Below are 15028 nucleotides of genomic sequence, written 5' to 3'. Positions count from 1 at the left end.
CATGAGGTTTTCTGAATGAGGGTCCAGAGCCCCCTCTCTCCATGCCCCACTGAGACATCTGGAGTGGAACTGGGAGCTGGGCTGGGTGGCAACTCAAAACCTCCTTGGCACAGATCTCAGCCCAGCCAGCTGCTGGCACTCAGTCAGTCCCCTCTTTCTCTCTTGCAAAGCTCTTTGTTTTTTCACTTCCCTATGGGAAACATCTCAGCAATTCCAGAGTGCAGCTCTGAAGAGGAAGGTCAACGTACAACAGGACTCATCAACCCCTCCCAGGTGAGGGGAGCCCAGCTGGGTTTGTGTACAAGAGTCTGTCCACATCTGCAGCTGTGTGTGCACAGGGGGAGTGGGTCGGTGTTTGCAGGGGGTGTGGACTGCTCTTGACAGGTATGTGCTGCTACCTTCATTCATTTGGCCAGGATTGACTAACAACCCATGACGAGCCTGGGGCATCTCGGAGTTTCCAAGAAAATAGCAGAACAAGATTCACCCCAACTAGCTGGCTTACCTTTTCCAAAAAAAAGAGATACAATATATAAGAAAACAAATGGGGTCATTTTAGATAACACTTCTCCATGCTGGGATGCAACGAGAACCTGACAAAGTCTTGGACTCTTCTGCCTAAAAGGCCAGAGCAGTCCACTCTGGGCAGCTGACGTCTGAGCCAAAAACTAGGTAAGAAGGAGCCAGCTGCGCTAAGAGCTTAGGGAGGCTGGTTCCGGGTGGAAAGTACATTTAACACAAAAGCCCCAAAGTGGGAAATTAACCAAGGGGAAAAAAAGGAAAGCCCGTGAGTTTAGGGGGCAGTGTGTGTGCCCCTCTGAGGCTCTGGGTATGATTGGAGGGTCTGGATATTAAAAGTCAGATCAGGCCAGAAGGACTCTGGGCTTTCTTAGTGGAAATTCACTCTTTCTGGAAACTCTGGAGGCAGGTGGAGCAGTTAAGAAGCTGTCTTTGACTGTGGTTGCTGCATCAAGTATCAGAACCGTGATTTTTTCCTGGGTATTGGGGATGGAGGGGGGAGAACTTGTTCCTGGCTAGAATTCCTTTTCCAGCCTCCTTTGTGGACATAAGTGGTAAGCAGAAGTTGTTAGGACAGACTTCTCAGAAAACTTTTTTTTTAAGTCAGGTTTATTTAAGCATAATTTATATACTGTATTCAGTAGCATTCCACCAATTTTCAGGAATTTTGTGCAGCTGTTAAACTGTTGGCCTTGTGAAAGTTGCAGGGTGGGAGTATTTACACCATGGAAATGGGCAAACGCTATACATCAGGGCTTCCAGCTACCTGCCCTACTTCCCCTACACTCCAAAACTTTGACTTAAAAATGCAATTAATACACTTTAGCCTTTTTATGAGCAGTTCAGTAAATTTTGGCAAATGCAGAAAGTTTGTATATCCATCATGATCAAAATACAGAATGTATATCATCACCCTCCAAATTCTCCTGTTCCTTTGTAGTCAATCCTTTCCCCACCCTAGTCCATACCAACCATTGATCTTTCCCCTGTTCTTGTAGTGTGGCCTTTCCCAGAATGTCATGTAAATGAAATTACATATCTTCTTTCATTTAGCAAAATGAACTTGAGATGTACCCATATTGCTGTATGAATGAGTGTCTTGTTCTTATTTAACACCAAGTAGTATTTCATTGTATGGATACATTATAGCTTATTTATCTGTTCACCTATTGAATCTCCCCTTGCCCCTTTCACCTCCTTCCTGTCTTCATAGAGATATAATGACTGGAGCTACAGCAGCCATTCTGTCACCATGAGACAAACAGCAACAACGATAAGAATGGTAGTATAAAATGGTAGGAGGAGCCTGAAGACAGCAGCATTCAACTGTCTTCCAGTTGAGCCCCACCTGCCTCCAGACTTTTTTTTTCTTAAATAATTTATTTTTATTTATTTGTGTATTTTTCCGGTTGCACTGGGTCTTCAGTGTTGCTCTTGGGCTTCCTCTAGTTGCAGTGAGCAGGGGCTACTCATTGTCACAGTGCCTGGGCTTCTCACTGGGTGGCTTCTCTTGATGTGGAGCACAGGCTCTCGCACACACAGGCTTCAGTAGCTGCAGTGCAGTAGCTCAGTAGTTGTGGCTCGTGGGGGCTAAAGCGTGGGCTCAGTAGTTGTGGTACACAGGCTTAGTTGCTCCAAAGATGTGGAATCTTCCTGGACCAGGGATTGAACTTGTGTCCCTGAACTGGCAGGAAGATTCTTATCCACTGTACTATCAGGGGATTCCCCAGACTTCCTATGGGAAAAGAAGTTCTTTTATCTAATCAACTCTTAAATGATTTTCTACTACTCACAGCCAAATCTAACTCAAACACCAAGCAAAGTCTAAACTTCTTTCCTCCCTCACCTTATGAATTTCTCCAGGAAAAGGGAGGGATGTTGGTGGGATATACACTTTAGATAGAAGAGAAGACCATTACATGAGACAGAGTCAAGAGTCAGAGGACAAAAGACCCTCCAAGCCAGTTGGCCATTCCTTCTCGCTCCTTTCAAACTGGGATTCTCCCAGTTCAGAGAATGTATTAGTTTCGAAGACTGGGTAACAAATCATCACAAGTTTATGAGCTCAGAACATCTAGTGATTACCTCACTGTTTCTGTGGGGCAGGAATGCAAGCCCAGGCTAGCTTGACCCCCTGCTCAGGGTCTCACCAGGCTGGAAGCCAGGTGTCAGCAGGGTTGCTGAGACTCTGGTTCCTCTTGCAAGCCCCTCCAGTTGGCAGAATTCACTAGGACTGAAAGCCTCACTTTCTTGCTGGTGGTAAGCTGGGGCTGGCTCTTGGTTCTCAGAGACCCTGCAGTTTAATTCCTCAAAGCCAGCAGGGGGGGGTTCATCTCACTACTATCTGCTACTATAAGATAGATTTTCATATAACATAACTATGGGAGTGACTACGTGTGCATGTGTGCTACGTCGCTTCCGTCATGTCAGACTCTTTGCAACGCCATGGACTGTGGCCCACCAGGCTCCTCTGTTCATGGGATTCTCCAGGCAAGAATACTGGAGTGGGTTGCCATGCCCTCCTCCAGGGGATCTTCCTGTCTCCTGTGTCTCCTGCATTGCAGGCACATTATTTGCCACTAAGCCACCAGAGAAGCCCCAGGTGTGACTATACCTTTACTTTCTTTTTTCATCTATAACATAACCTGATCAAGACAATGTCTGTCTCATCACATTCACATCCCAGCAGTGGGAATCACATGAGGCATTCACGCCAGAGGAGGGATGATCTTGGGCCTATCTTAGAATTCTGCCTACCTCAGAGGACAAAGCTTTTCACAGAGGCCTGGCCTGATACAGATGCCAAACCTCAAGTCCCAGGAGGGTGCAGAGATGACCCCCGCCCACCCCTCACCAACAAAGGGTGGTGTCTACAGTCTCACTGGGAATTCTCCACTGGCCAATTTCGAGCAAGAGATTGCTAACTCTTCACCCTGCATGACCCAGACACTCTTGAGTAATCCAGGAGAGGTTAAGGAAGGCAGGGAGAAGCCAGGAGAAAGCCAGGCTGAGGACAGCCTCAAGAGAGGTGGAGAAGGCAGCCAGTAGGAACCACCCGTGGAACCAGAGGGCAAAGGACCAGAGAAAAGTCGTGTTAGGAGTTAGAATTAGATTCGGTTGCATGCAATAGAAAATCTATTTACTGAGCAGGGTGGGGATCTGCAGGGAATTCCTAGTGGCTGTCGCCTGTATAAATATTAATAGAAAACAAAACCAGCTGCCCACAGAAGGTTACCTCCATTTTGCAGATTAAGAAACTGACATTCAGAGAGATTAAGTAACTTGCCCAGCGTCACACAGCAATGAAGTGGCAGAATTTGGGATTTGAACCCATTTGATTTGGCTGATTATTATTAAAAAAAAAAAAAAATCAGCCAGTAAGTCCTAATTAATAGATCATGCAACCCTTGACACACTGAGTCAAACCAGGGGGTGAGCTGGCCCTCATTGAGCCCCTTCATTCTCAACAAACAGGCCAAAGTCCCAACTTTCCTCTGACAGGAACCCCTGGCAAACAAAGATGGGCAGCTCCCATGCCAGCAAGAAAAACCTCCAGAGGGGTCAGGAATCATGAGACCACAAATGGAAGAAGCCACATTTCTTTCTCCCACATCATCAACAGACCAAGGAAGATTTGCCGACAAGTTCAATCTCCTTTGAAGTCTGAGTCACGAGATGAAGATTCCATTCTAAAGCCCTGATATAGCAAAAACCATTGAGACCGCTGAAGCTTGAGCACACCAACCATCCAGGACCCTGGGGTTGGCTTGACAGTAATCGAGGATGGATCAAAGCTGGCCTGTGACTCAAGAATGATCCCACCCCGAGGAAGTCACAAGGCGGTGGCAATCAGCTCCTGAGAAAACAGAGGACCAGAGAAGTTAGGCCACCTACCTGAGAGCACTCAGCTCATGAGACAGAAAACTGGGAATAAAACCCAAGTCTCCCAATGCCCCCCAGTGCTCTTTCCTCTTTAGAACTAGGTGAGAATTTTCCCTCCTCTGTTGTAGTGAAAGGTTGCTATTTTTAGCTAGATTGCATTAATTCCCATTTCTAAAAGGAGTAGAATCTGAATTTCCTTCACCTCCTAACCTGATCCTCAGTTCAGAATGTTGCTGTGGGGCTCCACCCCCTCAAGGGGAGGAGCCTTGACCCACACCTGGCCAATCAGAGCATTGCTTGCCAGGTGATTGGCTCAGAGATGGGGAAGTGACCCAAACTGATCTAATCAGAATAATGACTTCTGCAGGAGTTACCAGGAAGAAAGTGTTCCATCTTTTCTGCTAGACTTGAAGCCAAGGCAGATGTGAGTTTAAGCAACATAGACTGATTATCTTATGGTTCTGGAGCTCAGACGTCTGAAAGGAATCTCACCAGGCTAAAATCAAGGTGTCAGCTGGGCTGCGTTCTTTCTGGCAGTTCCAGGAGAGAATCCATGGCTTGCCTTTCCCAGCCCCTTCTAGAGGCTGCCCACATTCGGCGCCTCACATCCCCTTCCAGAAATGGCATCACTCCTATCTGATCACTACTTCCATAGAGTCACATCTCCTCTCTGTGATAGATTCTCCTTCCTCTCTTTCACTGAAAAGGACCCTTCTGATTACTCATGTGATATTCCAAGATAATCTGCCCATCTCAAGATCCTAAACTGAATCACATTTGCCAAGTTTCTTTTACCATGTAAAGTAAGAGTCACAGGTTCACTGAAATTAGGGCATGGACATCTTTGGCGGGGGTGGGGAGGAGTCCATTACTCAGCCTGCCACAGAAATCAAAACCATGAGTTCTGAGCTGGAAAGAAAGTAAATCCTGGTAAAGGTTTCTAGCCCCTGAGTCAAGCTGTACCTGACCTCTCAGTTACATGATGACTGTCGCCTTTCCTTTGCCTTGAATGCCTTTCCTTTGTGCGTAACCAAGTTTGAGGTTTTTGCTTTGTTTTATCACTTGCAAACAGAGCCTGACTAATCCAATTCTCAACCCATAAGAATGTCACAATGAGTAATTACCAGTTCCCTCGTCTCTCTCACGTGAGGCTGAGATTCTTTGAGAGCAGAAAACAATACCTTATTTAACCTTGCATCCTCAGACCTCGCAACAGCGCCCGGCACGGAAGAGGTCCTGAACAAGCGTTTGTTGATTGAATAACAATTTGCTGATTGAACGACTGAATAAACACCCTCCCACGTGCCCTCTCTCAGCAGCCATCGCTAAAACACGAGGATGGAGAGAAGCCTCAGCAGAATTTTCCAGGGGTGAACTGCAGGCCAGTCATTTCCTCTCTGAGGGTGGCAGCTTCCTCAGAGAGAGGCCCTGGGAGTGACCCAGACAGAAGGCTTGGAGAAGGCCTGACCTTCGTGGGCAGCCAGCAGCCCTGCCATCCTGAGGCAGCAGTTCCAAATTAATCCCAGGATGGCAGCTGCAGCCCTCCACCGGCAAATCTATCTGAGTCATTTCTGGTCAGGAAGCGCCTCGCTCTTAAATGAGAATCACAGCAGGTCCCTTTGGGCAGCCGGAAAAGACAGACTCCTCATTTTCCAGGGCTGCAGGGCCGGCCGGCCAAGGCCTGGTAAGGAGGGTTTTCATGAAAGGAGGAGAGAAGATGAGAGAATAAAAACCTACCTGGCTCTGTCGTCAGAACTGATCTATCTTTTTTTTTAAAACTGTTTTTAAACAACTAATTTGGCTGCAACAGATCTTAGTTGCGGCACTCAGGATCTAGTTCTCTCTGACCAAGGATTGAACCCTGGGCCCCCTACATTGGGAGCACAGAGTCCTAACCATTGAACCTCCAGGGAAGTCCCTGAGCTATCATTTTAATCAACAAAGCCCCTGCCATTTTTGTTCCCCCCACATACTTCTGAGAAATGAGGTCTGAGGGAGTGATCCTTCCCTCTCCTGCACCCCCATGCCAGACACATCTGCCTGTTCCTTTCACATCTCACTTTAGAGGGTATGGTTTATCCCTCTAAAGGAATTATGGTGAACTCTTTATGGTGAACTCCAAAGGGCAGGGCTCAGCCTTTGCCGCACCTGCCCTGGGCCACGTACTCAGTTCATTGCGCACTGAAGTGTAGCAATAATGCAAGTCTTTGCACATGCTGTTCTTGGGACCCTGTTCCCCACACTGGTTATGCCTTTGACTAGCTAACGTCTTCCATGGATGCTTGAAGTCTGAGATGATATGTCACATTTGTTTATTTAATCAATTGGGATTGATGCAAATAATTAATGGCATGCAAATAATTAATGACGCTTAGGGCTTCCCTGGTGACTCAGTGGTAAAGAACTGGCCTGCCAATCCAGCAGACGTGGTTCAGTCCCTGGGTCAGGAAGATCCCCTGGAGAAAAGAATGGCAACCCACTTCAGTATTCTTGCCTGGGAAATCCCATGGACACAGGAGCCTGGTGGGCTCACAAAAGAGTGAGATGCACCTCAGCAACTAAACAGCAACAACAATACAGCATTTAGGATGCACCAGACTCTGTTCTGTCTATTAGAGATGTGCGTAACTTACTTATCTTCACCACAAGTCTAAGAGACGAGAAAACTGGCACAATTGGTGAGTGGCAGACAGACAGAGCTGTCCACAGAGACTGACTGTTCAACCCCTGAGCTGTACCAAGCTGAACCCAAGGCTTTTGGCCAAGTGCTCTGCTGTGTCCGCCCCCAGCCCCCATCAGATCCTGTGCTCAACGAGGACAAGTACTGCCACATTCACCTCTGACCCCCCAGCACCATCACTGGATAGATGCATAAATACATAAGTAACTGAGTATGCAGTCAAGCTACGTGACCTTGGGCACTTAACCTTTGTATGCCTCAGTTTCGCCTTTGTGAAATGGGAAGGATAATAGCACCCACCTTGACAAGGATGGACCTGGGTATCTCCTCTTAAGGGGGGCTCTCAGAAGGAATTCAAACAAGAGATTGGGGGTTGGTCTCAATACATCTTCAAGTCTGTGATTGAGGTCACACCGCCCCATAGAGGCCCAGGGGTGATGTTGTAAATATTTAACAGGTTCGTCAGCCTGGGCACCTACCATCAGAATGAAACCAGTCATAAACTGCACTCAGGACAGTGGACTGGCATGGATCCAGGTACGTAGGCCCCCAGCCAGCTCTGACAGGTGGGTGCTTCGGCCTCCGACTAGCCCACACTTGCACTGGGACAAGCCAAGGGGATCTTACAGGAGCGGGAACAGTGCCCAACATGAGTGAGTCACGGGGGCCCTTTGCAGATTCCAGGGGTGGCAGCCAAGCCTGGAAAAAAACTGGAGAGGGGACCACTCCACTCTCCTCCCCACACCCAGGGGAAGCTCTGAGACCTGTCTGACCCTGATCCCCGCTGAGATCTGGCTTCTCCCCTTGGCTTAGGCAGTGGAGTGTAAGTGGAAAGGGGAGCCCTGTTGGAGGGTGTCATCGATGGCTTGGGATTTAGACATCCAGGCTGAGGACTTACCTGGTGGTCCAGTGTTCAATTCAGGGGGTGCAGGTTCAATCCCTGGTCAGGGAGCTAAGCTCCCACACGTGGTGCGCACGACCAAAGAAAAGTCCAGGCTGCGGGAATTCACCAAGCCAGTAGTTCGCCAGAGAACTGGGCTCAGAGAGAACTTACGAACCCATGTGTTTCTCTGATTCTGCTTGACAAGTATAAGATCACAGGATAACTCCTGGCAGCCCCCCGATCCTAAAGAAGCAAGATCTGGATCTCGTCAAATGATAGCCAGGAGTTCTCAAGCAGGCCAGAATGTTGTGGGCATCCTCTAACAGAGGAGCAACCTACTTTGGGGGTTAGGGGTCACATCTGCAAGCTGGCCTTAGTGGGCAGCCAAGTTCCCCTTACATACCCCCAGGGACGGGGAGCTCACTCCTTTCTGTGTTCCTGATTCAGGATTATGAATTGGCGTTTGCGAGGACTCCAGCAACCACCTGTCTTCCCCGCACTGTTTACACAGATGCCAGTATATCTCTGTACTTTCGTCAAGTTCACCGCACATCTTTGCTCAACCCCACAGTCATTAAAATCAGTCTGAAATTGCCAGAACCCCCCAGGCCCTGGGCCTCCTGGGGCTCTCCTTGTTCACGGAGCTTATATTCTAGAATGAGGAAGCAGGCACTCCAAAATAATCAAAGAAATAAATCTATAATTACAAACTGTGATAAGTTCCATAGAGAGAAGTGGCAGGCAAAGGAGACAGGGGTTACTTATAAATATGGCTTTTGACACCAACATTTTAGAATGTCCAGGATAATTCCTGGCTTTGAAGAATGAGATTTTTTTTTTTTTAGATTTTTTTTGATGTGGACCATTTTTGAAGTCTTTATTGAAGTTGTTACAATATTGCTTCTGTTTTATGTTTTGCTTTTTTGGCTGTGAGGCACATGGGATCTTAGCTCCCCAGTTAGGGATCAAACCCACACCCCCTGCATTGGAAGACGAAGTCTTAACCACTGGACCACCAGGGAAGTCCCTGGATCCACTTGGATGTAAGCTGTCACGTGCCTATGTTCTTAACACTGTTTTCTCTTTTTTTTCTTCTCCATTTTTCAGTTTTATTTTCAGGTTCAGTTAGTCTTTTTTCAAGTCATTTCCCTAGATGGAGACCTGGAAGTTATATTCTCTGAATCCTCGACTATTCTCCTTTTGCTGCAAAAGATGGAAAGTACTGAAATCACTGTGGATGGTGACTGCAGCCATGAAATTAAAAGACGCTTGCTCTTTGGAAAGAAAGCTATGACTAACTTAGCATACAACAAAGGTTCATATAGTCAAAACTATGGTTTTTCCAGTAACCATGTACAGATATGAGCATTGGATCATAAAGAAGGGTGAGGGCCAAAGAACTGATGCTTTTGAACTGTGGCGTTAGAGAAGACTCTTGAGAGTCCTTGGACTGCATGGAGATCAAACCAATCAATCCTAAAGAAAATTAACCCTGAATATTCATTGGAAGGACTGACGGTGAAGCTGAAGCTCTAATACTTTGGCCACTTGTTGGGAAGAGCTAACTCATTGGAAATGACCTTGATGCTGAGAAAGATTGAAGGCAAGAGGAGAAGGGGATGGCAGAGCATGAGATGGTTAGAGAGTATCACCGACTCAATGAACATGAATTGGAGCCAACTCTGACAGACAGTGGAGGACAGAGGAGCCTGGCATGCTGCAGTCCATGGAGTCATAAGAGTCGGACATGATTTAGTGACTGAATAACAACAACAAAGTTTGAAAACTGGATAGAAGATTCTTGAGTTTGCATCCCTTCTCTCTCTTCTCTGTAGATACTGTTCCACTGTCCTCTTTCCATAGCTTAGATGAAAATCCAATTCCAGTCTGTTTTTTTTTTTCCTTCGTGAATATCTTCTGCTTTCCCTTTGACACTTGTAAGATATTTAAGAATTTTACCAATTAGGGATCCCCACATAGGACTCTTATCTCATCAGACCAGTCTGGAACTCAGTGAGCCCTTTTTTGAAAAAATTATTAATTGCTTAACTTCTTTTGGCAATGTCCCACAGCATGCAGGATCCTAATTCCCTGGCCAGGGATCAAACCTGCGTCACCTGCAGTGGAAGCACAGAGTCTCTGAAGACTCTTGAGAGTCCCTTGGACTGCAAGGAGATCAAACCAGTCAGTCATAAAGGAAATCACCCTTGAATATTCATTGGAAGGGCTGTTGCTGAAGCTGAAGCTCCAATACTTTGGCCACCTGATGAGAAAAGCCAACTCATTGGAAAAGATGATGTTAGGAAAGATTGAAGGCAAAAGGAGAAGCAGGTAGCAGAGAATGAGATGGTTAGACAGCATCACTGGCTCAGTGGACATGAATCTGGGCAAACTCCAGGAGGCAGTGGAGGACTAGACCACTGTCCCAGGAATGAGGATTTTTGTCCCCAAAAATAAAGAAAAGTGGGAAGGAGAGAGGGAAGAAGAGGGAAGCAGAGGAAAGGAAAAAAAAATAAGGAAAGGAGAAAGAAGAGATATTCAGTCCCCATAACTATAATCTAATCCAGGAATCAACCAACTACAGCTGTGAGCCAAATCCAGCCTGTTTTTGTGCGTCCTGAGAACTAAGAATGATCTTTTTACATTTTTAAAGGGTCATAAAAAAATCAATCAAAACAAGAGACAAAGAACACATAACAGACTTTGTGGCACACAATGCCTGAAACATTTTCTGTTTGGCCCTTCACAGAAAAAGTCTGCCGCCTCTGAATCCTACCAGTTTCCGCTCCTGTGAAACGTTCCCAGCCTGGACCAGCTGGGAAAGGCAGAATGAAGGGACAGACCAGACAGCAGAGAATTTTCCATTTCTGCCCACGAGGCCAAGCACGATCCATCATAAACCTTTCAAAGCCAAGGCCCAGAAGGTTAAGTGATTTCTGCTCCAGCTCAGTGAGGCGAGGTCAGGGGCCGCGGGAAAATGGATGTCCTCACACACCAAAGAGAAAGGAGTGGTCAGGCAGCCTCTGCCATTACCCATTCCTCATCAGCTTTTTAGAAAGCAAGGAAATTAATTTTCCCTGTTCTGCACATGGGGAGGTGGCATTTCTGTTTTAGGAAACAAAGGAAGACAAAAGGCCTAGTTATGAGTCAGGACTCTTCCTTCCAAGTGATAAAATCCCAATTCAGAAGGACTGAAGCAACAAAGAGAGTTTATTGGACCATGTTACTGAAAAGTCCAGGAGTTGTACAAGCTTCAGGCATAGCTGGATCTAGGGACTCAAAATGGCACCATCTATATTCATTCCCTCCATTTCTTCTGGGTTGGTTTTGTTCTCAGGAAGGCTCTCCCCTCACGAGGCAAGATAACACCACCACATTCCTTCCCTTCCACTTGCCATCCCCAGCCAAAAGAGGTTCTGTCTTTGATGTTTCAGAACCGAATCTCATTGGACCCTATCTGGATCATGTGAACCCTCCCAACCAATGACTGTGGTTGAGGGATGGGATGATCTGATGGCCAAGTTTGGTCATGTGCTCCTTTGGGAGTGGTGAAAGGGATCAGCCAGCCCCAGCTGAACCACAGCCAAGAGAGGCGAGAAGAGAATTATTTCCCCCAACAAGACTGGGGCCATTATCAGAAGGAGACACAGGTGCTGAACCTTCAAAACCAACTCCTGTCCCTACAGAAGCCAACTGATCTTTTATTTTTTTAAGCCACACCACACGGCTTGTAGGATCTTAGTTCCAGGACCAGGGATTGAACCTGGGCCTTTGGCAGTGAAAGCAGTGAGTTCTAACCACTAGACTGCCAGGGGATTTTCCAGACTGATATTCGCAGGCCCCTTTGCTAAGTTTCACCACCACCCATGTGACAGTTGAAACATATCCTGGAGGTAAAGTCAGTCTCTCAAGGAGACAAACCTGGTTCATGCGGGAGACAGGATTCTAATCTGAATCTGAGCCTGACTCATAACACCGACTGCCCACATGGACCATCATGCATCTCCAATCCTGTCCTTAAAAAGCCTAAGAAGCCTACACATAGTTGGTGTGCAGTAAATGCACGTCACATCCAACCATTGTTGAGTGACTGCCTCCCCTCTAGACCATAAGATACCTGAGGGCAGAGACCACATCTGCTTGTTCACTGCAGCATCCCACCACCTGCACATAGTAGGTGGTCCACAGACACTTGGCAAATCTATGCATACAGCCTTAGCATTTAGCACATAGGAGGTGTTCCATAAGTAGTTGGTGAATAAATGAATGAATCTCAATAGAAATCAAGCTGCCCGGCACTTCAAACATTTCCAGATCATTAATAGATGATCAGTGAATGAAATGGATGGGAATGGGCAAATTTAATTCTGGTGACCATTACATCTACTACTGTGAGCAAGAACCCTTTAGAAGACATGGAGTAATCCTCAGAGTCAACAAAACGCAGTACTTAGGTGCAATCTCAGAAACGACAGAATGATCTCGGTTTGTTTCCAAGGCAAACCATTCAATGTCACAATAATCCAAATCTATACCCCAACCACTGATGCCAAAGAAGCTGAAGTTAACCAGTTATATGAAGACCTACAACACATTCTAGAACTAACACCCAAAAAAGATGTCGTTTTTATCATGGGGATTGGAATGCAAAAGTGAGAAGTCGAAATACCTGGAATAATGTGCAAGTTTGGCCATGGAGTACAAAATGAAGCAGGTAAAAGCTAACAGAATTTTGCCAAGAAAACATGCTGGTCATAGCAAACATCCTTTTGCAACAACACAAGAGACGACTCTACACATGGACATTGTCAGATGGTCAATTCCAAAATCAGATTGATTGTATTTGGAGAAGCTCTAGACAGTTAACAAAAACAAGACCCAGAGCTGACTGTGACTCAGATCATGAGCTCCTTATTGCAAAATTCAGGCTTAAATTGAAGAAAGTAGGGAAAACCATTAAGCCATTCAGGTATGACCTAAATCAAATCCCTTATGATTATACAATGGAGATGATGAATAAATTTAAGGGATTAGATCTGGTAGACAGAGTGCCTTAAGAACCAGGGCCAGAGGTTCATGACATTGTGCAGGAGGCAGTGACCAAAACTAACCCAAAGAAAGAGAAATGCAAGAAAGTGAAGTGTTTGTCTGAGGACGCCTTATAAATAGTTGAGGAAAGAATAGAAGCGAAAGGCAAGGGAGAAAGGGAAAAATATACCCAACTGAATGCAGAGTTCCAGAAAATAGCAAAGAGAGATAAGAAGGCCTTCTTAAATGAACAATGCAAAGATACAAAAGAAAACAATAGAATGGGAAAGACTAAAGATGTCTTCAAGATAATTGGAGATATCCAGGGAAGATTTCATGCTAGGATAGGAACCAAAAAGGGCAGAAATGGTAAGGACCTAACAGAAGCAGAAAAGATAAAGAAGAGGTGGCAGGAATACACAGAACTATACAAGAAAAGTCTTAATGACCCAGATGACCACAATAGTGTGGTCACCACCTAAAGCCAGATGTCCTAGAGTATGAAGTCGAGTGGGTGAACTCTTACTATGAACAAAGCTAGTGGAGGTGCCAAGTTCCAGCTGAGCTATTTAGAATCCTAAAAGATGATGCTATTAAAGTATTGCACTCAGTATGTCAGCAACTTTGGAAAAGTCAGTTCAGTTCAGTTGCTCAGTCATGTCTAACTCTGTGACCCCATGGACTGCAGCACATCAGGCCTCCCTGTCCATTACCAACTCCTGGAGCTTACTCAAACTCATGTCCATCGAGTAGGTGATGCCATCCAACCATCTCATTAGTGGCCACAGAATTGGAAAAGGTCAATTTTCATTCCAATCCCAAAGAAAGGCAAGGCCAGAGAATGTTCAAACTACCCTACAGTTGTGCTCATTTCACACGCTAGCAAGGTTATGCTCAAAACCCTTCAGACTAGGCTTCAGCAGTATGTGAACCAAGAACTTCCAGGTGTACAAGCTGGATTTAGAAAAGGCAGAGGAACGAGAGATCAAATTGACAACATTCATTGGATCGTGGAGAAACCAAAGAAATTTCAGGAAAACAGCTACTTCTGCTTCATTGACTAAGCTGAAGCCTTTGTGTGGATCACAACAAACTGTGGAAATTCTTAAAGAGATGGGAATACCAGACCTCCTTACCTGCCTCCTGAGAAATCTGTATGCAGGTCAAGAAGCAATAGTTAGAACTGGACATGGAACAACAGACTGGTTCCAAATTGGGAAAGGAGTACATCAAGGCTGTATATTGCCACCCTGCTTATTTGACTTATATGCAGAGTACATCATGCAAAATGAAGGGCTGGACAAGACACAAGCTGGAATCAAGATTGAAGGGAGAAATATCAACAACCTCAGATATAAAGATGATAGCACTCTAATTCCAGAAAACAAGTGAAAGTTGCTCAGTCATGTGACCCCATGTGTGTGACCCCCCCTTTGTGACCCCATGGGCTGTATAGTCCATGGAATTCTCCAGGCCAGAATACTGGAGTAGGTAGTCTTTCCCTTCTCCAGGGGATCTTCCCTACCCAGAATCGAACCCAGGTCTCCCACATTGCAGGCGGATTCTTTACCAGCTGAGTCACAAGGGAAGCCCAGAACTAAATCTTAATGAGGGTGAAAGAGGAGAGTGAAAAAGTTGGTTTAAAACTCAACATTAAAAAAACTAAAATCATGGTATCTGGTCTCATTACATCATGGGAAATAGAAGGGGAAAATGTGGAAGCAGTGACAGATTTTATTTTCTCCGGCTCCAAAATCACTGTGGATTGTGACTGCAGCCATGATATTAAAATGCTTGTTCCTTGAAAGGAAAGCTATGTCAAACCTAGACAGGTATTAAAAAGCAGAGAAATCACTTTGCCAACAAAAGTCCATATATAGTCAAAGTTATGGTTTGTCCAGCAGTCATTTACGGATGTGAGAGTTGGACCATAAGGAAGGCTGAGCGCCAAAGAATTGATGCTTTCAAACAGACTTAAGAATCCCTTGGACTGCAAGGAGATCAAACCAGTCAATTCTAAAGGAAATCAACCCTGA

The 15028-nt window shown here is 45.8% G+C and overlaps 1 long non-coding RNA gene across 1 annotated transcript; it reads right to left on the bottom strand.

Annotated features, from left to right (window-relative positions):
• Positions 1 to 1659: 1659 nt before the first annotated feature.
• On the bottom strand, positions 1660 to 4593 carry LOC129629951 (uncharacterized). Its single transcript, XR_008703429.1, has 3 exons — positions 4414 to 4593; positions 4070 to 4216; positions 1660 to 2254 (listed from the first exon to the last, which is right to left on the bottom strand). It is a non-coding gene; the product is annotated as an uncharacterized LOC129629951 (long non-coding RNA).
• Positions 4594 to 15028: the final 10435 nt, after the last annotated feature.

This window comes from Bubalus kerabau, chromosome 16 (assembly GCF_029407905.1).
Source record: "Bubalus kerabau isolate K-KA32 ecotype Philippines breed swamp buffalo chromosome 16, PCC_UOA_SB_1v2, whole genome shotgun sequence".
NCBI classification, from domain to species: Eukaryota; Metazoa; Chordata; class Mammalia; order Artiodactyla; family Bovidae; genus Bubalus; species Bubalus kerabau.
The sequence above is the reverse complement of the archived record's forward strand: the minus strand, read 5'-3'. Positions and strand labels throughout refer to the sequence as shown.